This window comes from Pimephales promelas, chromosome 20 (assembly GCF_988280905.1).
Source record: "Pimephales promelas chromosome 20, fPimPro1.hap1.1, whole genome shotgun sequence".
Lineage (NCBI taxonomy): Eukaryota > Metazoa > Chordata > Actinopteri > Cypriniformes > Leuciscidae > Pimephales > Pimephales promelas.
This window is the reverse complement of record NC_142788.1, coordinates 16,184,306-16,207,824: the sequence shown is the minus strand read 5'-3', so window position 1 is coordinate 16,207,824 and position 23,519 is coordinate 16,184,306. Positions and strand designations below refer to the sequence as shown.

The 23,519-nt window shown below is 36.8% G+C and overlaps 1 long non-coding RNA gene across 1 annotated transcript in view; it reads left to right on the top strand.

Moving 5' to 3' along the window:
• LOC148970621 (uncharacterized) overlaps positions 1-23,519 on the top strand; it is a 72,593-nt gene extending 49,074 nt beyond the window's left edge. The window contains exons 3-4 of the long non-coding RNA XR_016147910.1: positions 1,138-1,311; positions 23,327-23,519. This is a non-coding gene — a long non-coding RNA (uncharacterized LOC148970621). The remainder of the gene's footprint in view (positions 1-1,137; positions 1,312-23,326) is intronic.

Here is a 23,519-nt window from a genome sequence, read left to right as displayed (position 1 = left end):
TTGAAATTAATAATTTGATAAAATGGACTTATTTTGTACATACATGTTTTTACATTGTACTTATATTTAAAAAATACCAGCATGTAATTACAGCTGTAATTCATTTATGTTATTACATTTGTAATTATACAGTTGATAGGGGTGTAACAATATCGTGCCACAATATATCGCAATACAAAAATGCAACAATGTGTATCGTAGATAGTGACAATATGCGTGGATAGCCCCCCCGAAATTAAAACTGTTTGAGAAAAAAATTAAAGTTTTCAGAGTTTTAGTGTAAGTACTACATTAAAGCACTAAATAATGTTGATTATAATGTATAATAATGCAATGGGGGAATAGGTCCTGATAATGCCAAATATGTCTGATGTTACCAGTAAATGTGGCCGACATTATTTTAAATATATCTATGGTCAGTGAAAGAGTGCAAGAATATTCATCTAAAATAATTCTTTATTTTCAGCTTCAGAATCATGAATATTTTCACATATTCTGGTGTCACCATTGTCCTTGGGTTACAAGCACAAAGTCTAAACCTATTTATTTAAACCCACAATGTAATATCAAATTTAGCATTTTAATCAACATTTTGGTTAACCTTTTACCATATGTCTTGGAGTATCGCGATAATATCGTATCAAGAGTTCAGTATCATGATATGTATCGAATCGTGACATGAGGGTATCGTTACACCCCTAACAGTTGATCTTTCCCTTACACCTTAACCCACCCTTATACCTACCCATACCACCACACCTGTCCTAACCTTACCTCAATAGCAGCAAAAGTGTTTTACAATAAAATGTATTTTTCGATGTAAGTACACAATACTTAAATCCACTTAATATAAAGTGGGACTGTCTTTTTTAGTCAATTTTTAGGGAACCAATCAGAAGTCTCAGCTGCCACTAACAGTGCAACATTACCAATGTACTGTAATTTTAATTCACAAACAACAAAAAGCTAATTAAATTCATATCTAACCCTATAAAATACAACATTTAGCATAATGTGGCATGACACAGTTCTAAGTGCAAGTTAAAATGCACTAACATTTATTTGACTGGACTGAATTATTTAGTTTTTTTTTTCCTTCACATTCTGTGATCATGTGTGTGTCTGTACTCTGTACAGTCACTGCTATCTGCACCCGGTGGACCAGACGAGGGATTACACCAGGATTAAACATCCTAATCTGACACACACTCTGATTGGTCCTGAATAAGGAAGCAGTGATACTGTATGCAGAGAGCAGCACTCAGCTCTAAAATGGTGGAAGAACCAAGAGACCGAGAGAGAAAAAACAAAGTGAGTACACACACATCCATAGTACACAAACACTCATATCCCACCATCCATGTATGGAAAATACCATCAACACACATGCATATACACACACCTGTGATTTATCCAACACAAATGAACCCTCACACAAGGTACTGTATAAGAATGACAGCGTTCTTGCAGCCGACCGTTAGCTGCTATTACAGGGAAAAAACATCACCAAATTCACTCTCTCTATTCCTCTCTGTCAGATATTTGACCTTCCTCTTCTTTTCTTTGGTTTTCACTGCAAAAGAAATGAATAGAGAGATAGAAAGCTTAACTACAGGAGAGCTGTTTTAAGGCTGTATTTTGGGAACAGTGGGGTGGTGGGAGAGCGAGTTTGGCTGCTTTAAGCCAAGCTTTGACTAAAAAATTAAATCCTGTCATCATTTTGGCTCTGTACACTTTCGTTCTCAGGAGGTAGCCTTCTTCGTGCTACAAAATGATTCAAAAACGATCATATTTAATTCAAACAAAAATTAATCTGTTCGGCAGCCAGATGGTTATGAGTCTCACATGAATTCAAAAGACAGAGAAGGAGAGAGAGAAAGAGAGAGAGACATTTTCCCTCAGGACAGTGCAGGGATTATCGTGCTCGCTGGAAAATTTTGATTTGCTTTTGTGCGCACGGGCCCACAAAACTGCCTCCATTTTCTACGCGTGTTGTGCAATTATATAGCTCACAGTGTTTCAAAGTATGATTGTGTTCTGTCGACATCCTCAACTGACCAATTTTTCATACGCCGTTTACAAAGTTTCTGCTTTGAATTTGCGTACTGACAGAACTGTTGTAAAAATGTAGCTTTAATATTGTTTTCAGCTGTAGTTATTTAGGACAATAGGAGGGTTCAGAGCGTCCTGACTCACGGTAACCCCCTTTGTTCAGGCGAGGACACACAGACAGATGGTTCAAGCCGTCCTGGCGAATTTGTTACCTTTCCGTATGATGTGCAATATGTCGACGTCCCGACCGAGCGCGCGCAGAGACAGCAGCTGTCCATCCATCACGACTGTCAATGCGGAATAAACGCTTCTCTCGCCGCTAATGTGGCTTGAGACACTCTGAGCATAATGAATCTGATGATATAATGTTTGTGTTCTGGGTGATGATGATGATGAGGGTAATGATATAAAATTGCCTTATGCGATTGTTTCAGTCTCAATTTTGATCAGGCGTACTGCATAGTGAAGCATTTCAAGCGTAAAACAGTGCTGGAGGACAAATCTAAAAAGAAACGAGAGAATAATAAACACGTATTAGCAATGGAGACATTTCCAGGCCAGCACGTTCACTCCCTCCACGGCCCCTCGTCATTTATCCGGGAGATTTCTGGCTGGGTCTTTGGAGAAGGGTTGTGTGGAATTGGGGTAATTTGCGTGAACGGGCGTTGATTTACATTCGCGTCAGAGGTTAATGACAATGTCGTTCCTCGCCGCCTGTTCTTTTCATTGTAATGTTGTTAGGAAGAACCCAGGGCCGCACACCCCGCCCCCTGTTCCCCCCTTAATATACGACCGCCAGAGAGACCTGAAACGCTTCCAATTTGCCTTAACGTTCGCTTGGAGATCTACAGTATACCTCCTAATAGATCACACGCAGAAGGGCATTTGCTCAGTTACTGCTGATTTGTTCAGGTTTACCTGATGGACAGAAGCAGAGAATCATAATGTGGGCATGTGTTAATGTTCATTGATAGATGTGAGTGAGCTGGCCTCTTTAAGGCGAGAGTGTAGGACACCTTGGCAATTGGTGTGAAAGACACAGTTGTAAAAAAATTACAACATTTTTTTCTTTTGTCAAGCCAACTTAAATAATTTAAGTAGTTCAGATAACATAATATTTTGAGTTTTTGATGCTTAAATCAATCTCCTTCATTGTACTAACTCAATTTTTCCAGTTCAATGAACTTAAAATTTTAAGGCAACCAGGTGACTTTATTTTTTAAGTTAAACCAACAATATTTTTCACAGTGTATTTTTTATTTTTTTATTTTAAAATTTACTGTTTTCTTTCATTTATTTTCTCCTTACTTCATTTTTTTGTGCTTATTCACTTTTTCTTCTGCTGTCGAAAGTGACTTTAAATTGCTATTGTGACTATTTTTCCTCATCAGTCAATGGGAGCTGACATGCATTCATTTGATCAAAAATACAGTATAAACTGTAATATTGTGAAATATTATTACAATTTAAAATAACTGTTTTCTATTTGAATCTATTTTGAAATGTACTTTATTTCTGTGATGCAAAGCTAAATTTTCAGCATCATTACTACAATCTTCAGTGTCATAATCGTTCTCATATGCTAATTTGGGGCTCAAGAAAGATTTCTTATTATTATCAATGTTGAAAACGGTTGCGCTGCTTTACATTTGTGTCAAAAACCGTGTGACATATGAAGTTTGAAATAGAAATTTGAAATGTCTTTACTGTCACTTTGTTCAATTGAATGCATCCTTGCTGATTGTGTATTTCCCAATAGTGAAAAAAATGTCAATGTCCCCCAGTGTCTGTTACTCTTAGATGGCAACTAGCCTGTCTCATAGACTATATCTGCATCACACATGCATCCACAGCACACTCATTAATGCAATGAGAGGGGTGAGAGGAAACAGTGGTGCATAGTTTGAAAGTGAATAAACAGAGGAGCAGGTCAAGATGACAGATCAACCTGTATTTCTGTCAGTACGAGTAATTTAACTCGCGGGTGATGTGAAAGTCTTCTGCTCTTCTTTCTGTCAGCACAGTTCAAGGCTGTTTTATAAGCTACTGCTGATTTTAGTGGCACTACTTCAAGTGACTGATGTAGCAATTCTGTCTATAAATCACTAATGTTACTAAATGGAATCTCAAGGAACCTGTGATGAGCTAACCCTTCAAAATGCTATTAGGTTCAACACAATCTAAAGAGACTCCATGCAGGTTTTATGAAATATCCAAGAAATGCTGCTGAGGAATTATAGTTGGAACTATAGGTGGAAATGCACAGAATGGGCTCTTCTATTGACACTGTAGAGAAATTATCTGGCTGTTCTCAAGTACATGCGGTATGCTTTGGTTTTTAGTCCTGTTGTAATTGTTTCAGAGTATTCTACAATTGTTAATGTGTCAATCCAGAAGACTGGGAGTGGGATGAATTCCTATTTTTTCCTCTTTTTATGAAGAGAAATCTCATGAATTCCAAATGTTTTGTGATTTACAGTGTTTCTTTCTCTTAATCTAATCTAGTGCAGATTTAGAGATGGACAAAGTTAATATCAGTGGTCAAAGTGGGCTGGTACTCATTTACATTTTTAGCGTTCCTTCACTTTTTCTTGCACTTCTCATATGTTGCTGGTGTAGTGCAGACCATAACTTTTCCACTTTTTTTTCTCACACTTTTGTATGGAGCGAAACAGGTATTTAGATGTATATTAAATCGAAACTGTGTATTAAAAACAGTTAAACATCCCAGTGCGGTTATACTGTGTAATTCTCCACCAATCAAATCTGAGGAATGGAACTAACTGTAGGCTATAGCGCATTTTACAGTAAGGAACAAGCATTGATGCGTATAATATGATTATTAGCAGATAAGGGGAATTTCAGCATAAAAAATACTTTTGGTGGTTGCTGTTCTGGTACGTCGTACTCGCGCACTCGCTTCGCTGTGCTGCCAAAAGCTGTGGCCATCTGTCACGCACTCATCTTCTCTCACTGTGTGTATACTACACTCCCTTAAACACCAAATCAAGGATATTCTCAGCTTGCAGTAGAGAGATGTATGTCATCAGTAATATTCTTGCTGACTCCCTGGACTCGTTCCAGCTTGAACAGCACAAATCTCTTGATTACTTTAAATTAGCACAGGCATGCCAATTCAGTGACCTGAGTTTAATTTAGCTCTCCACTGATTGGTTTTACTTTAATTCGTATTCCTTAATATGTTAAGCATCAGTACTATTACTCATTCTCTAAATTAAGGATTTAATGTGTCCACTGGTGTGGGGTGAGTGGAGTTGGACATTTTCTTTTCATGGTCTGTGGGATCAGGGTAACTAGCTTGTGCAATGGATTGGGGGATTGACAACAGTGCGGAGGATGTGGTGAAAGTTGATGAAAATGCTGAACTTTATGGAAATGAGAGGTGAAAAATGCAAAGCGGCAGCCTATTGCTGTGAATTGAAGACAAGGTTGTGATATCTCATAAGTGTTTCAAAATCTAATGCCAATTTGTTACTGATGTACAGAACATTGTGTGTGATTTATATACAGTACAATGAGTACAGATATAAATAAATATAATAATATATGGTGCAATGTTACTTAATATTACTAATTCATCTTATTTCTGTTTTTGCCTGGTGGACAACAAATCCCATATGGTTACATTGATGCAGCAATAGAGTGCCGAAGTGATTACGTCACTTTGTAGAACAACTCGGAAGTTAGCGGCGCATGGGTTCCCTCGGTCGAAATGCTATGCATTTTCCCCATAGACTTTTTTTTTTTAAAACACAAGCAGACACAATAAAGTTAAAAAAAAAAACACAAGCAGGTTATAACTGTGTGTTCTATGTCAAAACGTGAAAAACTAGATCAAAACGTGAAAATATTTAGAGGCTTTGTTCACCACAGACCTTATTTCAGGCGATTTAGCAAAAACCCATTCAAAAATCCCATAGACTAAGAGCGAGGGAACGGGTAGTGCTAAAATGCTAACTCACTTCCGCGTTTTGACCTACAGACTGATGTCGTAACTTCAGCACTCTATTGAAACAATATCTAGGACTTGGACGTGTTCTCCTGACTTTTGCATTAAAGGCACACTATGCAGCTCTGATGTTTTTGTAAAACAGTGACCCCTAGAGCCGCTGTGGTGTACTTGCACTGTCGTAAATAACCGTAACTCCCGTTACTGCATAGTCTACTGAACTACTGATGATGGTAATAGGTTGATAATAACTTATAATAATAAAGTTGCCTATCACATTTACTGGCTTATAACGTTTTTTACATGACTTCTGCTAAATCACAAGTAAATAGCCTGCGCGCAAGTGGCTTCATACAGTATGTTGTTGTTGATGTGTGTGACGGGGTTGCCGTAAAGCATGTCGTGATTCTCGCGATATTTGTCAGGGGCGCCGCTCTCAAACTTGCATTGCTGGTTTTTCCAGCTGTTATATTAAGGTACAGATCTTGCATAGTGTGCCTTTAAACAACCACACAGCAACCCAAAACCATTTAGTCACACCCTGGCAGCCCCCTTAAACACCCTGGCAGCACTCTAATGGCGCTTTTCCACTACACAGTACGAGCTGGACTCGACTCGGCTCGCCTTTGTTTGGTTTTCCACTGTGTAAAAGTTGTACCTGTACCTGCTTTTGGGTATTTTTTTTTGTACCACTTCCGGCGAGGTTCTGAGTGAGCTGTGGCGAGCCAAGGCGATACTAAAATGTCACGTGTAAACCAACCCGGTCTCATCCCAAGACGTCATATAACTGATGTTTTGGGACGTCTTTTGACCATACGTCAATATTCGCCTTTTTAGGGCCCCCTTAAACGTCGGTAGATGAGGTTATGGGATCCTAACTCTACCCCAGATCTTAACCTAACCCTAAACCTAACCCGTCACCTAACTGACGTTAAAGGTAAAGCGTCAGTTGTATGACGGCCCGGGATCGCCATCTACCGACGTTTAAGGGAGCCCTAAAAAGCCGGATATTGACGTATGGTCAAAAGACGTCCCAAGACGTCAGTTATATGACTTTTTGGGATGAGACTGTGTTATGTAAACAATGCCGACTGTTGATTGGTCAGAGAGAATCGTCACCATTCACTGTGTCATCATTGCACGCGCCAGATGGAGTATCCAGAGTATCCCCGCCATTTTTAAATAGTTTGGCCAGAGATAGTTACTAAACTTACAACTATTTTAATGGCAACTCGGAAGAATACGCCGTGGTCAAACGAGGAGGTGCAGACTTTCCTTTTTTAATTGGTTGCCGAAGAGAGGATCCAGCGAGAGCTTGATGGGGCAACGAGGAATGAAAGGCGTCGCTGACGACCGGGTATTATTTGTTTCGGTAGTGTCTGCAATGGAAAACAGAGCGAACCGAGTCGAGTCGAGTCGAGCTGTACTGGTAATGGAAAAGCGCCATAATGCAATGAAAAAAAAATCATTTTGATTTGAGATGTGCATCAACCTGTGTACTACTACATCCATAAGATTATTCTAATGGATAAAAAAAATATTTACGGACCTACACAAAAACAGGTTCACACCCCGATCAGGTTCATGTGATTAACAGTAGGAAGTCCAAACATCTATATATTCCTCTCATACTGCAGATTTGAGACGATCTGATTCTGGGTCTGTCCTGAAAGAGGCTCGGCAGCGCCTCCTCTCTGCGGTGCTTCTGTGGAAGTGTGTCACGAGCAGATGAACCTGTGAAGCTCTACCGGAGCAGGACCACTGAGAGTGTTATTGCTGGTGACAGTGTACTCCAGCGTAGAGCATCCATGTCGAGATCGAAACCACTTCCAAATATTCATTCACTGATCTGAACGGACCGAATGGAGTCGAAACCGTCCACCCTGAAAACTCGGATGATTGCCTTCCTTCTGTTGGGTTCAAGGTTGGTTAAGGGCGAAGGTCAATAGCAGAGACGCATTCGTCCGTATTAGTTTGTATAAATATATTTATGTTTGCATGATGAGGTGCAGTCTTAGTCCCATGAGGAGCTTGACCTTTTTAACCTTTAGTCCCTCCCCAGGCGTAGACGTTACAGCCGGTGACCCCTGCAGAAAGCACACGCAGATGCACACAGAACTGCCACGCTTATGTTGATCTGCATACCAAATGTAATACCACCCCAAATCTCACCCCAAACACCCGAAAATTCAGTTTCAACCCCCCACACGTGAACTCTGACCTCCCCAACATAATTAAAGAGAGTGAGTGAGGGAAGGGGCTCTATTTGTCTCATTTTGTGGGTCATGTGGTGATGGAGGGGAGAGGTGGGGGAGGGACGTTCATCCCCACCTGACTCAACCCTCCTCCACATCACTCCCTCGGACGACTCCTCAGGGGGAAGAGGATTTATTGTGCACGCGCTAGTGTGTGAGTGTGTGTGAGGGAGAAAGGCACGTGCCAAGTGTCTGGTGCTGAATCATACCCCCCCTTCCCCGAGGCCACATCGAATTTACACACACTGACACACAAACACACTCGTATGAGCACACACACTCATAGTTTCACAGCATACCAAGTTATTAACACTAAGACACGCACACATTCACAGCTCTGTATTTTTAACGGTGTTTTAACAATTCTGTGAAGTTTGTGTATGTTGTGGTGTCCAATGTAGACGGTTCAGTGCGGTTCATGTTAGGAGGTTTTGGACTGTGTAAATTGTATAAATATGACCTGGATTTCCAGAAACTCTCTTTGAAAATAGATAAATAAGGAAAGAAAATCAGCACACTCTTGTCAATATGGTGTTGCACAGCGTCATGGTTCACAAGCAGTATAGCCACTTAGCCAGTAGTCATGGAAACTAGAAGATATATGTAGGTTTGGTTCCGCATGGAAAATGTCTTTTTAATACTTGATAATACTATATATCCCTGTCAATCATAAATATTGGCATTATTACGCAACATTTGTGTTTGAAATATATAATATTGTGTAATTTTATTCATATTAAAAGACACAATTAAAAACAATAGTATATAATTACACATCTATTTAATATTTCAATACACACACATGAACACAATTGTAATTATATACAGGACATTTTTATTTATAATTAATATTTTTGTCAATATATATATTTTAATCACACACACACAAATATATATATATATATATATATAATCTCTCACACACACACACACACACACACACACACACACACACACACATATGTGTGTGTGTGTGTGTGTGTGTGTAATTTAAATTATATAAAGCACATTTTTTGTTATATTTACATGCATTTATATAAATTAACACTATTTTTTTAAACAGTCTTTTTTTACAATACTGGCCTTTAAATAAATATTACATTGTTTTTATATTGTAATATTTATATCCATATTTAATTTGACAATATTGTACTTATATTTTATAATCATCAATTGTAAAATTATAATCATCATTATGATTCAATATCGATTGACTTTGAGATATATATATATACTTGGATATATGTAAACTATGAGAGAGGCCTCTCATTAACAATTGATTTGTACACAATTGTAAGGCCGTTTTTATAATAATAACTTTATAATGGTATTAGAGTAAAAATATATTGAGTTGGTAATAATGTGCTTTTTGTGCAAAATTCTCCTATAGAGTATGTTTCTCTCGCTAACTGAGATTTATATTTATGAGATTTATATTTATATGATTTATATAAATTTCTCTGATGTAAATATTGTTAGGTGACATATTGTTTACAAGCTGTTTTTTCTGCGGTTGAAACCAATAGAGCGATTACATGAGACATGATACATAAGTCGTACTGGTTCTTTCAACATACTCTGATGTTCATTCATGTATATCTTTTGCTATAACTAGTAATAATGTGTGATAATATGGACGTGTGGCGTGAGAATCAATTGTGCAACTGCATGAGAGTTGGCACTTGGCAGCCCTCCACACGTAAATTTGTTCTCTTGCTTGTTATTGATGTGAATGAGCGAAAAGTATTCTCTCCAAATGTGTTAACTCCACTTTTCCATCTTTATTTCAGACTGAGCTCTAATGCAAACGGTCACCCTGCACATTATCCACTCACACTGTGGAATCAGAGTTTAATACAAATGGCTTCCTTAATGTGCTGCTGCATTTGATTAGGTATACGCTAAGCTGTTTATCATGCTAACTTCAACACTGTGTGTGTTTGTTTGTTTGTTTTGCACGTGTATCCACAGATTCTATTGTTTTCCATATCTGCCCCTGAGTCAGCAGTTAGTTGGTAATCACGCCACAGTGGTTTTAATTGCTCTGTTAATTGATAGGAAACAGAAAGGCTCTAATTAGATGTAATGATACGAGGCACTCTCTGTCACTGTGGAGCTAATGATTTAGCACGCTAGCACCAGCGCTCAGACTGGATGCTTCACGAGGAGATTTACATATGAAAAGCATGTGTGTGTGATTGTGTCTGTGTCTGTGATAGGAGAGGGGAAAAGAGAGTGGGGTGAACATAGAGAAACCAAGATCAAGTTTGAGAGCATTTGTTAAGAACAATAGGGAAGAACAGTGGGATGTTGTGTGAAAATCTTGCTGTATTGTCTCATCGTTGCAAACTTAAACGTATTGAGACCTTTGCTGGTTTGAAGCATCAGATTTTAACTGGGTTGCAGTGCAGATGCGCACTGCTTCTATTGACAACCCTGCAAAGCTGCTTTTCAAAGAAAAGGAGCTTTGTGGAGAGCGCGATTGCTTTAATATTTTTTTGAAAAGCCACTCTTAAAGGGATAGTACACCCAAATAGAAATTCTGGGATGATTCACTCCCACTTGTGTCGTTTTAGACCCCCAAGGGTGCTGCTTAATCTCTTTGCAGACTTCCATTTATGACTTTCATTACATTTATGTATAGATTGTATTGTTTGAATTTTTACATATGAAAATAAACTATAATTATCTAAACCAGGGTTTTCCAAACTAGGATTTGTGCGGAAACTTCAAAGGGATTGTGAAAAGCTAATAATTAAACCATGTGTATATATATATATATATATATATATATATATATACTGTGTGTGTGTATATGTATATGTGTATGTATATATATATATATATATATATATATATATATATATATTAGGGCTGTTAAACGATTAATCGTGATTAATCGAGACATAAATACACACACATGCTTGTATATATTTAAGAAATATTTTCATGTATATACTGTATATAGATTTATATATAGTTTATATTATATATAAATATAAATATTTTACATATAAATTATATTTTCTCTTAAATATACTGTACATGCATGTGTGTGTATTTATATACAGTATATAAGCAAAATAATTATACACAGTGCACCCACATATTATGTAAACACAAACTATTATTTTGGATATGATTAATCATAATCGCATCCAAAATAAAAGTTTGTGTTTACATAATATGTGGGTGCACTGTGTATAATTTTTATATATATAAATACACACATGTTTATATATGTATAAGAAATATTTTCATGTATATACTGTAAATAGATTTATATATAATAACATTCTTCTTTTTCAAAAATTTTTAACCAATGAAACAGCCGTGTAAATGAAAGCTGTGTGAATATAATAAAGAAATATCAAGGTGATACCATTTGAACAGAATGTTTTTGTCAATCTTTTTCAGTCGAGCTGATAAGTGTGCAAATATTATTTAATTTTGAATATTTAAGGTACAAAAATACTATGAAAGTAGCCTCAGCAAGATGCCATTTCCTTCCAAAAATGTGAAAAATCACTGTCATTTCCACCACAGAATATCAATTTGAGATGTGGTGGGAGTTTTCATACCTTTCAGTAGTCAAAGAATACTTAATTGATGCATGTATGTGGACATTGTTAGTAGACTAGACAACGATGAGATGACAGAAATTTCAATTTTGAGGAAACCATTCCTTTGACATCTGAATCTGTCCTAAAAAAAGGCAAGGTAGGTTAGAGTTGAAGAGAGAGAGGAGACAGATGAAAGTCTTATCTCTCCAAACAGAGCCAGATAGGTTATCATTTATCTGTTTACAGAAAGATGTTCTGATACAGTGAAATTACTGCAAAGCATTTAAGTGACAGAGGGAAGGAGGGTGTGAAAGAGAGAGAGAGAGAGAGGGGTGAAAAGAGAGCTGGAGTGACCTTGCTTCAAATCCCGGTTGGTTGTTTGACATTGGGGCATGTTTCAGGGCGCACTATGTGTTTATCTCTGATAGCCTGAGCACTCGTGATTTGCTCAAAACGACAGGGTGGAAAAAATCCCTTCCAAATATTTTATGCCTGCTCGACGATGCTTTATTTTTTAGCTGTTTAAGTTATGACAATGTACAAAAATGCTGTATTTTGTTCCAGTATAACCTCATATTTCAGTCTAAATGTGTTGTGATATTGGCTTCTTGATGCTGGACTCTCACTCGCTGATTTGTTTCTCTCATCAGTCCCGTGGGTAATTTAGCTAGTGAAATCACACCTTTTCTTTCTCTCCGCTCTTCTTCGATTTCCTGTCCCAATGCGGCCAATCACACAGCGGTGTCCTTGGGGGCCAGCCTTGCCCCCCCCCCCATTCACCCTCCTATATTTATTGTGCAGAAGACAAGCCTTCTCGCTCTCTCGCTCTGTCAGTGCTCATATAAGATATACTGACCACACAGTATGAACAGAGGACAGGAAAGGCTTTTTGTTACTGTGCTCTAAAGCAGTTGTGCATTCATTACGGATTGTATTGGTTTCTCTGTTAACCTGCTAGTAAAAGACTCGAAGAAATGTACCCTGGCCATATTTTGCTGGCACATTAATGAGAAGAGGCAAAGGAGCTTGTTTTATTCTGTTGTCTAATAATACATGGCACGCATATACAGACTTTGGTGGAGCTTGAGTTTGCCATAATATGTGGGTGCAAGTGAGAATGCTTGCAAGCTCCAGAAGCTTTTTATGTTCATATCATTGATTTATTTAGCTGATGTTATATTTTCCTTAAATAATATTACTTTATTTTCCAAATATCTGTCTGCTTATTTGGTCTTGACACCAATTTAAGCTCCATTACAGCGTAAAAACACACTAAAATGGTAGTGTTGTAAAGTTTTACATGATTGGGATGGCCAGAACTAAAAATATAGTTTTTTAAAGAAAAATATTTATTATATACATTTACTCTTATTACATGTTTTTGTTAATTAATGTATATATGTATTTTATTGAAAAATATTAGTTTTATTAGAATGTAAGACTATAATTAGTTTTTAATCTAACAATAGGTGAGGTTTATATATATATATATATATATATATATATATATATATATATAAATTCAATTAAATTCAAGATCATAGATTTATTTGAGAAGCTATTACAAGCAAAAATTGATTTAAAAGATTTTTATTGGAAGAAGCTGATTTTTTAAACAAATTATTCATTTTTTCTTCTTTTTTTGAATTCTTAGTGAGTGATGTTATTGAACATATTGAATGCTCAGCCTATGATTTTTTTTCTATTACATATTTTGCCCTGTTTTATAGTGTGAAAAGGGTGGTATATAATTTTGCTTGTTTAAATATGTTATGGTGTATAATGTGTCTTAAAGTGCATGTGCGAGAGTGTGTACTTTTGTTCAAGTGTTTGCGTGCGTGTGTGTGTGACTACAAAGGCTGGCTAATTCAGATGAGGAACTATGCCGTTTATCACACAGGAACACGCCACAGTGAGTGTATCTATGCTTTTGTTTCTGTCTGTATTTTAATGAGCTCGGCCTATCGCTGCAGTGCTGCACGCTACAGCGCCTCTTCACGCAGGACAAGTGTGACAACAACCCCCCCGCCACCCCACCCTGTAGATTACCCACCACTCACACACTTACATATATTAACATTCTCACCCAAACATCACACACTAGCTCAGGCACACATTAAATCTACACGGCCCAGACGAGAGAGGTGGGACTCCTGTCAAATACAGCTCGTCAGCACTGATGACTGTAAGAGACAGGACTATCATGCATGTGCTCTGTGCTGGAGATGTGCTTTGTCTCTTCAGGCTCTGCATCACTGAGATGGGCTAAAACAAAATTGAATTAAATTGCATGTGTGCATAATAATAGATATTGAATTTATATCATTATTGAAACCAAGATGCATCAAAATATCAAATGCTCACACTGCTGTAAGAAAACAAATCTGTAGAAAAACAAAACAAAAATTTTCTGGCTGGATATTTTTCCTTTCATCCTAAAATACAATACAATACAATGCATAAATTCAAAACATGGGGGAAACACCTGCAAAAATCAACATGGAATATTCCAGCATATTAACGGTACAGGATCCTATTTCGACTTTTTTTTAGAGTGCGGTAAACACAGTAAAGGTAAATATGGTGGCAGGAACGGAGATATACCTTTAATAAAAAAGCTGAATGGTCACTAAAATCCAGCTCACTCATTTAAGTCAAGATTTTTTTTATGATTTAGATCAAGAAACAACACTTTACATTAATGCGCCCTTATTAAATGTTACGTGTATTTCCTATAGTAATAACTCAATTATGCATAATTACATGCAACTAAACCAAACCCCAATTCAACCCTATCCCTATAGTAACTACATACTGTATAGTTAGTTAATATTACCCAAATGTATAATTACACTGTAACAGGGATATATTTTAAAAAGTTTGCAATTAGTCTGTACATTTCCAATAGTTTGAATCATTTTTGTGGGTTTGATGTAATGTTTGTGACATGTTGTGAACATGATAAATAGATGATCAGCCAATCACATGGATGTATTGTGATTAATTTATTTTTATATTTTATAAAATATTTATATTTTTAAGTTTTTATTTTATTTAGAAAACTTAATGACCTTTCTAGCTTTGTAGAAAATAACATATTGTTAAAAAATAACATAAGAGCTATGAGGTAATGTTGCATTACAAGGGTAAGTAGAATACACAATGTAAAAAGGATTCATCAATTTCAATTATTTTCATCCACTTCACATGTCAATAATTTCAGTCATTTTTCTGCTATGTTATGAGAACTCAAATACCTTTTCAGTACAAGTTGCTACTCTGTCACCTTGGCACAACTTTGACTTGTCTGATTTTATTAAATGACATTTGAGTTTGAATTTTTTTAATGTAATTTCTTTTACAGTGCAGATTATGCTGGTCTTCATTTTGTTCCTTTTAGATAAGTAGTTTTTACTCAGTCCGCCTGAACTCCCCTTCTCCCGAGGGACTCAACTCTCTCCAAAGCCTATGAGACACGTTCTCTCTATTTCAAAAAGGAGGCATATTAAGCTGCTTTACTCAGTGTTTAGTGTCCTGTGTAGCACATCACTGAGTGCTGCGTGCGTTTGTGTGTATGCGAATCTGGCTTGTGTCTCTCTGTATAATTGTATTATTATTAATTCTGCCTGCTGTGGAATATTGCAGGAAATTATTCTTTCGGATTTTTCTTTGAGGGACAGTGCGTCCAATTAAAGAGCACCCCCCTCCTTTATTAATAATAGCAGTGGTGAAAAGAAGAAGTCTGAGTCGGCTGCCATCTCTTTGCTGTGAAGTTATCAGCGCGGAGCAGGCGCAAGCTGGTTTCACATCGCTGAATGCTCACTCAATGGTGAACATACACCATAGTCAGGACCACTCTGTCTGAATAAAGAAATAACCTCCTGTATGAGGGTGAAGTGTCTCTCTCTCGCTCTCTCTCACTCACACACACACGTCAGAACGGTGATTATTTCTCATAACGGGTAGGAATTCCAATTTAAATGATTTCTAAAATACTCTTCTTATTGTGAAAGGTGCCTCATCTTAGTTGGCCAATTCACACAGCCAGAGGTTTTCTTTTAGAACACTACACCAATCCAAGAACAATCGCTGCTAATCTAAATATATCAAAAGGCTACAGATTCCTCTACAACTTGATATCAAACCAGTTGACCTGATTAAACTAATTAGCTCAATTAGAAAACAAAAGCCTCCCCTCTGAACCCCAGGTTCTTTTGTTTTTGCCATGATTCCAAACACAAGGGAAAGGAGGGAAACTGGCACATTGGTTCACTATTGCTGAGAAAAGAACAAATATTATTTTAACTCATTAGCATAAACAAATGAGGGCAGCAGCCTCGTTAAGGCGTTAGTGGCTCGTTAGTGCCACAGCTGAGCCACCTGCCTGATCACCCGCTCCTGTTTGAGGGACCAGCTCGGTAACAATCACGGCCTATTATTCAGCACGGCTCATTTTGCATTTACAATTGAGGTTTAATTAATTGATCTTGTTTGGTGTCTGGTTTTATCCCTACTATTTGAGGAGATGTAAGAAGTAATGTGATGCGAGGAGCGAGATGACCCGTCAAGCGTATTGTGACAAAAATATAAAGAACATTGTGATTATATGAAATACTATGATCAGAAGAGTATCGTAACATGAAGAAAATAGATGTAAAGAGCATTGTGATATGACGTGTATTGTGAGGATATGCAAAGAGTCAGTATATGATTATATGATCAGATATGTGAGAAGGAATGTGACGAGTCCTGCTATAAAATTTAATGAGTAAAATATCGATGTGATGAGCAATATGAAAAGATGGGAGGAGTAATTGTAAGGTGTTTTAAGGATAGTTATGATAAGATGTAAAGAGTCTTGATAAGGTTTGAGGAGTAATGTCATGATGTGTTGAGGATTGATAAAATGTAAAATAATAATGTGATGTGTACTGTGATTAAATGCAAGAAGTAATTCAGTGATGTGTACTGTGATCAAAAAGTGAGAAGTAATGTTATGATGGGACGAGTATTGTGAAAAATGTGAGGAATGTGAGTAGAGTGAGTGAGTATTGGGATAGTCACAAGTAATCACAGCAGAAAGCAGTTAAAGGGTCATTGCAAATAATATTTTTACAAAAAAAAAAAACAGGATAAGCAAATAAAGAAGTGTTTTAAGAGCATGATTAAAACAAGGTTATTAAAAAAAGTCTAAAACTAGCACTGTGTGGATACTATGACAGTACCCCCCCCCCCATAACATCAAAGGCAGATGTTTTACTGCTATACAGCAGCACTAACGCTAACCGTCCACTACTAGCCTGACTCCATCTAGTGATGGCTTCAACTATAATAAAATGTGTATTGTACTGAATGAGCACTGTGCCATTGTTCGTCCGACTGTTTGCAAAGTATTTTATTTCCTTTTAATTCTAAACTGTTTTAATTATTATTATTTCTTTTGATTATTTTAATTACTTCTATGTAAAGCACTTTGAATTACCATTGTGTATGAAATGTGCTATATAAATAACTTGCCTTGCCTTACTATGGTGATGTGATGAGTATTGTTATAAAATGTGAATTTAAGAAGTAATGTGATGAGTACTGTGAGTAATGTGATGTGAGGAGTAATGTGATGTGAGGAGTACTGTGATAATATGTGTGTAATGTGATATGAGGAACACTGTGATGATGGGATGAGTACTGTGATAAAATGTGAGGAGTGATGTGATGAGTACTGTGTTCAAATGTGAGTAGTGTGATGAGTACTGTGTTCAAATGTGAGGAGTGATGTGATGAGTACTGTGTTCAAATGTGAGTAGTGTGATGAGTACTGTGATAAAATGTGAGTGATGTGATGAGGAGCACTGATGGTGGGATGAGTACTGTGATAAAATGTGAGGAGTATTGTGATTTGATGAGTGCTGTGATAAAATGTGAGGAGTGATGTGATGAGTACTCTGATAAAATGTGAGTGATGTGATGAGGAGCACTGATGGTGGGATGCGTACTGTGATAAAATGTGAGGAGTATTGTGATTTGATGAGTGCTGTGATAAAATGTGAGGAGTGATGTGATGAGTACTCTGATAAAATGTGAGGAATGTGACGAGCACTATGATGATGTAATGAGTACTGTTATAATATGTGAGTAATGTGATGGGTACTGCAATCAAATTGAGTAATGTGATGTGAGGAGTAATGTGATGATGGGATGTGAGGAGCACTGTGATGGATTGAGTACTGTGATAAAATGTGAGGAGTAATGTGATGATGGGATGAGTACTGTGATCAAATGTGAGGAGTAATGTGATGATGGGATGAGTACTGTGATAAAATGTGAGGAGTAATGTGATGATGGGATGAGTACTGTGATCAAATGTGAGGAGTAATGTGATGATGGGATGACTACTGTGATAAAATGTGAGGAGTAATGGGATGATGGGATGTGAGGAGCATTGTGATGATAGGATGAGTTCTGTGATCAAATGTGAGTAATGTGATGTGAGGAGCACTGTGATGATGTGATGAGTACTGTGATAAAATGTGAGTAATGGGATGAGTACTGTGAAAAAATGTCAGGATTAATGTGATTGTGAATTTGTGATGATAAGTACTGTGATGAGACACAAGACTACATTATTTTCGCTCCCTTTTACTTATTTAACTTTTTTTTGCAGAGCCTTGCTAGAATTTGTCAGAAATAAGAGCATGCATGGTTGCACCTCAAATGAGGCATGTTGTGATGGGTGAGAGAAAGAGGTGTCTTGACACATGCAGAAGTTTCTGCTGATGCACAGGCGTTTCTGGCAAGAATGTTCTGTCACAGTGTAAAATGCAAACAGCTGTGTCATGACCCGACAATACCCATTATATAGTGTAATGTTAATTTTTTTTGAGACACAATTATAACAATGGTAAGGGATTAATAGGAACATTTGAGGGTCTTTTACTAAAATATTGTCAGTCATATTCATATACATTCCAACCATGTTTAACTTCATTCTGTTCCAATACGCTGGTCTAACTCCTGTTCTCACTGGCGAAAGAAAGAAAGAAAGAAAGAACGAAAGAACGAAAGCGTTGAGGCAGAGGATCTTTTGGGAATCTAGTGACCAGAAGATAATGTGCAGATGCCAGGATTCCCATATTTTCGTATTCTCATTATGTTTCTAATTAATTCCTAACTCATTATGCTCTCACTGACTAATTTGTACCCACAGCTGATTTGATTAAACCAGTCTCTATGCTAATGAGTACCCCCCACCCCTCCCCCATCATTTACAGTTATATTTGAGCATGCAGGACTCTTCTCAAGTGTTTATTTGTGTGTCAAACAGCTCAAACTATCAAACTATTTAGTCTTCGATACACTATTCCAAGATGTTCTATTTGACATGTTCTGTTTTGGCTCAATCTGTTCCTTTTTCTCTGTATCCGTATCCCTCCCTCTCTTCCTCTGTCTGATAAGACTGACTTGTGAGGACAAATGTGTTCGGTTCATCAGCAGAGGTTGAGATTTAACAAATGAAAAAAACTGATAAATAAAATCTCTAAACATGAACCATGGCGGGGAAAAAATCCAATTAAAACTTCATTTGATGTTCCAAAAATGAGCAGAAAAAAAAGAATTTCATTTAAATTTCAGTGATAACTGAGAGAGAGAAATACGGAGGAAGATTTTTTTTTTTAACCCCCTGGCTTCTTCGTTTAGGGGTGACACTTAACTTAAAGATGTAAACTTTTTTTTTTTTTTCCTGGTAAACCCCCCAGGAAAACCAATCAATATATTATTTTTCAATAATATGTTATTATTATTTATAATTTTTAAAGATTTTTATGATACTTGCTAGCTTTGATGCCAGCCCGAACCCCACCCACAACATTTTGTTGGTCGGGAAGTTCTGACTAGAATATGAGTATGATGAAGTCAGGCTAGATACTTTGCATTAATTATTTCATTTTTATTAGCTATTTTTTTCCTTTTGAATTAATATATTTTGTATTATTATAAAACAAAACAAAAATTCAATAAATGCAACATTTCACATCAAAATAGAAGACCGCCATCCAGTGGCTTTAAAAATATATAAATGTCTGAAATGTCCTGTAACCTCCTGTAGGCTTATAAATGCATAGAAAGGCTTTTTGATTCCTATTGTTGTTTTAGACATAATTTCTCCATCTTATTCATTTTTTTTTTTAATTTAGATATATATTTAGATTCCAAAAGAATTTTAAATATATTTTTTTATTTATAAGAGAAATATCAGGTTTTGCATTGATTACAATCAAACAATAACATTTGGTTAGAAAGGGAACACAATGCAAACATTTTTGTTACTCAGTATTTGATCATTAAAAAATTGAACAAAATAACTGTACTTGTGTGTGTGCATGCATTTGAGCGAGGGTTTTTTTTCTTTCATTTATTGATTTTATTTAGCGTATTCTAAAAATTTGCTGTTGCAGTCTTGCCAGTTTATCTGTGTGTGTTTGTGTGTGTATTTGTGTGCATGCACAATGGAGGGGGGGGGGGGGGGGGTCTTATTTGCACTCTTGATGTGTTAGAGTATCACCCCTTCATTGCTGAAAAAACCTTCATACACTTTTTTTCTGTACAGTGGCAGAAACATTAAACATTTCAAAACGTAACAGTTTTTGGTCATTTTTGACAGAAGAAGCCCAGAATAAGCAGTTGACAACAGCAGCCCTGCTTCTTACTGTCTAGAAGATTGTTTCAAAGCTTTCTTCAAGTGCAAAACATTGTGGAGTCTAACAGCCAAAGTTTGAATGCAAGACAAAAATGGTACACACTTCCACACTTAAAGATCTGATCTGTTAGTTGAATGGGTTTAGCACTGCTGTGTGTGAGTGTCTACTCAAGCGTGCTAGTTGGCAATTTTCAGGCTTTCCATATATGGTTGTTTGACCTACATATTCAGATCACATAGACACACATGCACACGCAGGAGAGAAACTGTCCTTTCAAATTACACTCTTATGTTAACTCGCATATGTGAGTGTGTGTTCGCAAGCCGGTTTCTCATAGGTTTATGGCATATTTAACACATACTTTTCTGCATGTTTCAACATTCCAAGCATAAATATTTGATGAAAACCCTTTAGATCTAAGTGATGATGTTTAATTAATAGTTATTGGCAAAACAGAGCTTTTTGAACGTCTCAGAGTTGGCCCTTAGCTTTTTAGTTTCTGATAATATTGATGTGCTGGATGTTTTAGAGACTTTGCTGATGAGCATGACTTCTTTAAATATGCTGTCCGATTTGTGCGCACATACACAACTAACTCGTTGTAAAATAATAATAATGGCAACTTCCAACACACTACATTTGCGATGTCATCCCACTGTTTTCCAGGTTGAAATGTCGATTAGTGTGTGCTGGCATGTTAATAATAGTGAAACTATTTAATAATACACCAAATCATATAAAGCAAGGTGTAAGAAGTGTGTGTTCAGGTGCCTTTTGATGTGTGTGTTTCCAAAGGAGAGAGAGAGTTTGTTTGATGGAATGATGCAGCGGCGTTCCTTGGGGGAAACAACACGGCTCTTCTTTCAAACCTGAGAGAACGGGTTAGAGAGTATGAAAAGAGCGAGAGAAAGAGAGTGGGGGTCCTAAATGAATAAATAAAAGCCATAACCAGCCTCTAGTGCTGAACAGGAGCACTTTAAGCATTCTAACAAGAGGGTCACTTCATTAAATATTGACCTCCTGTCTAAAAACTCTCTGCAGGAACACTATTATGCCTCACTATGACTAGAGGACACAGAGAGAGAGAGATGCGGAATGTAAAGGAAAGTACAGTGTTAGAAACAGTCGGATGGTAGCCAGGATGAAAGTCAGTCATCATATAAAGACACACTCAGTCAGTCATTCTCTTCGTATGTGTGTAGGATACATGTGTGTGTACATAGTGCAGGTGTCTGTACAGCAGATATTTACTTTTTACTAAAGCTATTTACTATTATTATAAATACTGCTATAATAATAATAATATAATAATAAGACTTTCAATATTAGTATTGTTGTTTTTATTTTTTGCCCATGAACAAATTTTGGCCATTGACCTCTATGCATCATCATGGCCTCATTCCCATATATACTGATCTCCTCTCCACCAATAAGCTGGTGTGTGTGGTTGGTGTTCTGATGCAATATGGCTGCCGTTGCATCATTCAGGTTGATCCTGCACATTGGTGGGGGTTGAAGAGATTCCCCCCTTTTATTTTTGATGAAATCCGAAAGCTTTCTGACCCCTGATAGATTGCCACGTTATTACCAGTTTCAATGAGTCTGTGACTACAGTGGTGCAACCTTAATTTTATCAAGTGACGAGAATACTTGTTGTTCACATGTGCCCCACGACGCATGCGTGTGATGCTGAATCAGGACCCGGCCAATACTGAGTACTGGACAATTTACAATGTGAACAGCGTCGGAGAATAACGCGGAGGAGAAAAAAAATAGTTGGTAAAGTCGTTGTTTTTGTTTTAGCGCACAGAAAGTATTCTCGTCACTTCATAATATTGAGGTTGAACCACTGTTGTGTCACATGGACTATTTTAATGATGTCTTTACTATCTTTCTGTGCTTTGAAAGTGGCAATTGCAGTCTATGGGGAGTAGACTGTATTACACTTGATTTGTATTCTGAAGATGAACGAATGTCTTACAGGTTTGGAAGGATGAGTAATTAATGACAGAAATGGGTTTTTGGGTGGACTATTCCTTTTAGTGTAGAGAAAAACACTATATAAATGTAAAATAATGAAGTTAGCCTGTTTATATACTCCAGTCTTTGAAACTGTTTGAATGAGTTGTATTTTGTAAATATGTAATCTTTATTTTTATCTTTCTGTAGTATAATACAGTACATGTTAAATTTACAGTAAATGAGTAACATCAACATATATATTGACTAGTCTAGCGGTGAATGAATGGCATTAAATTTCGTTCGTTATTATTTATTTGAGAGTTGCCACCACAATTCCTGACAAATCTGGTCACAACTACCATATTTTGGATATTAACATGTATTAGGTTGAAGACTTTGATTTTGCATGTTTTTATAAATATGAGATGATGTTAGCAAAACATCAGGGCACAGGAAGTAATACTAAGGAATGTCCTTAATTGGTATATTCAGTATTACATTGGATTTGTAGTGAGAGATAATTTTGATAAAACAAAGAAAAAAATGAATGAAAAGATACATCCATGTTAAGCACATAATGATAATATATAATGATAATCTGATAATCACATATAATGATAATCTGATCAAATGTTGCAAGTTTAAAACCTATTGGTTCTACCGTGTCTTATCAGTGTTTATTTTACAAAACCTATATTTTAATATCCATAATAAAAAAATAAAAATAAAAAAATGCTTGCTTACACAATAGTAAAAAATGTCTGTTTACCATTTCCTATTACCTGAAGTGCTTGTTCACTCTCCGAATATGTTTTTTTTTTTTTTTAGCTCCTGTAGATTTTGGGATGAATTCAGTGCGACCTCTCCGGCCTCTTTGACCTGTTGTCACCATGGTGACCGTCCTGTAGCGAGCGCCTCATCAATCAGACGCAGTGACAGCTCATCTGTCCCCGGCAGCGCACTCACCAGGGCCTCCAGCCAGATGTTTGCGCGTCAGGAGAAATGGCTCCTCCGATCAATG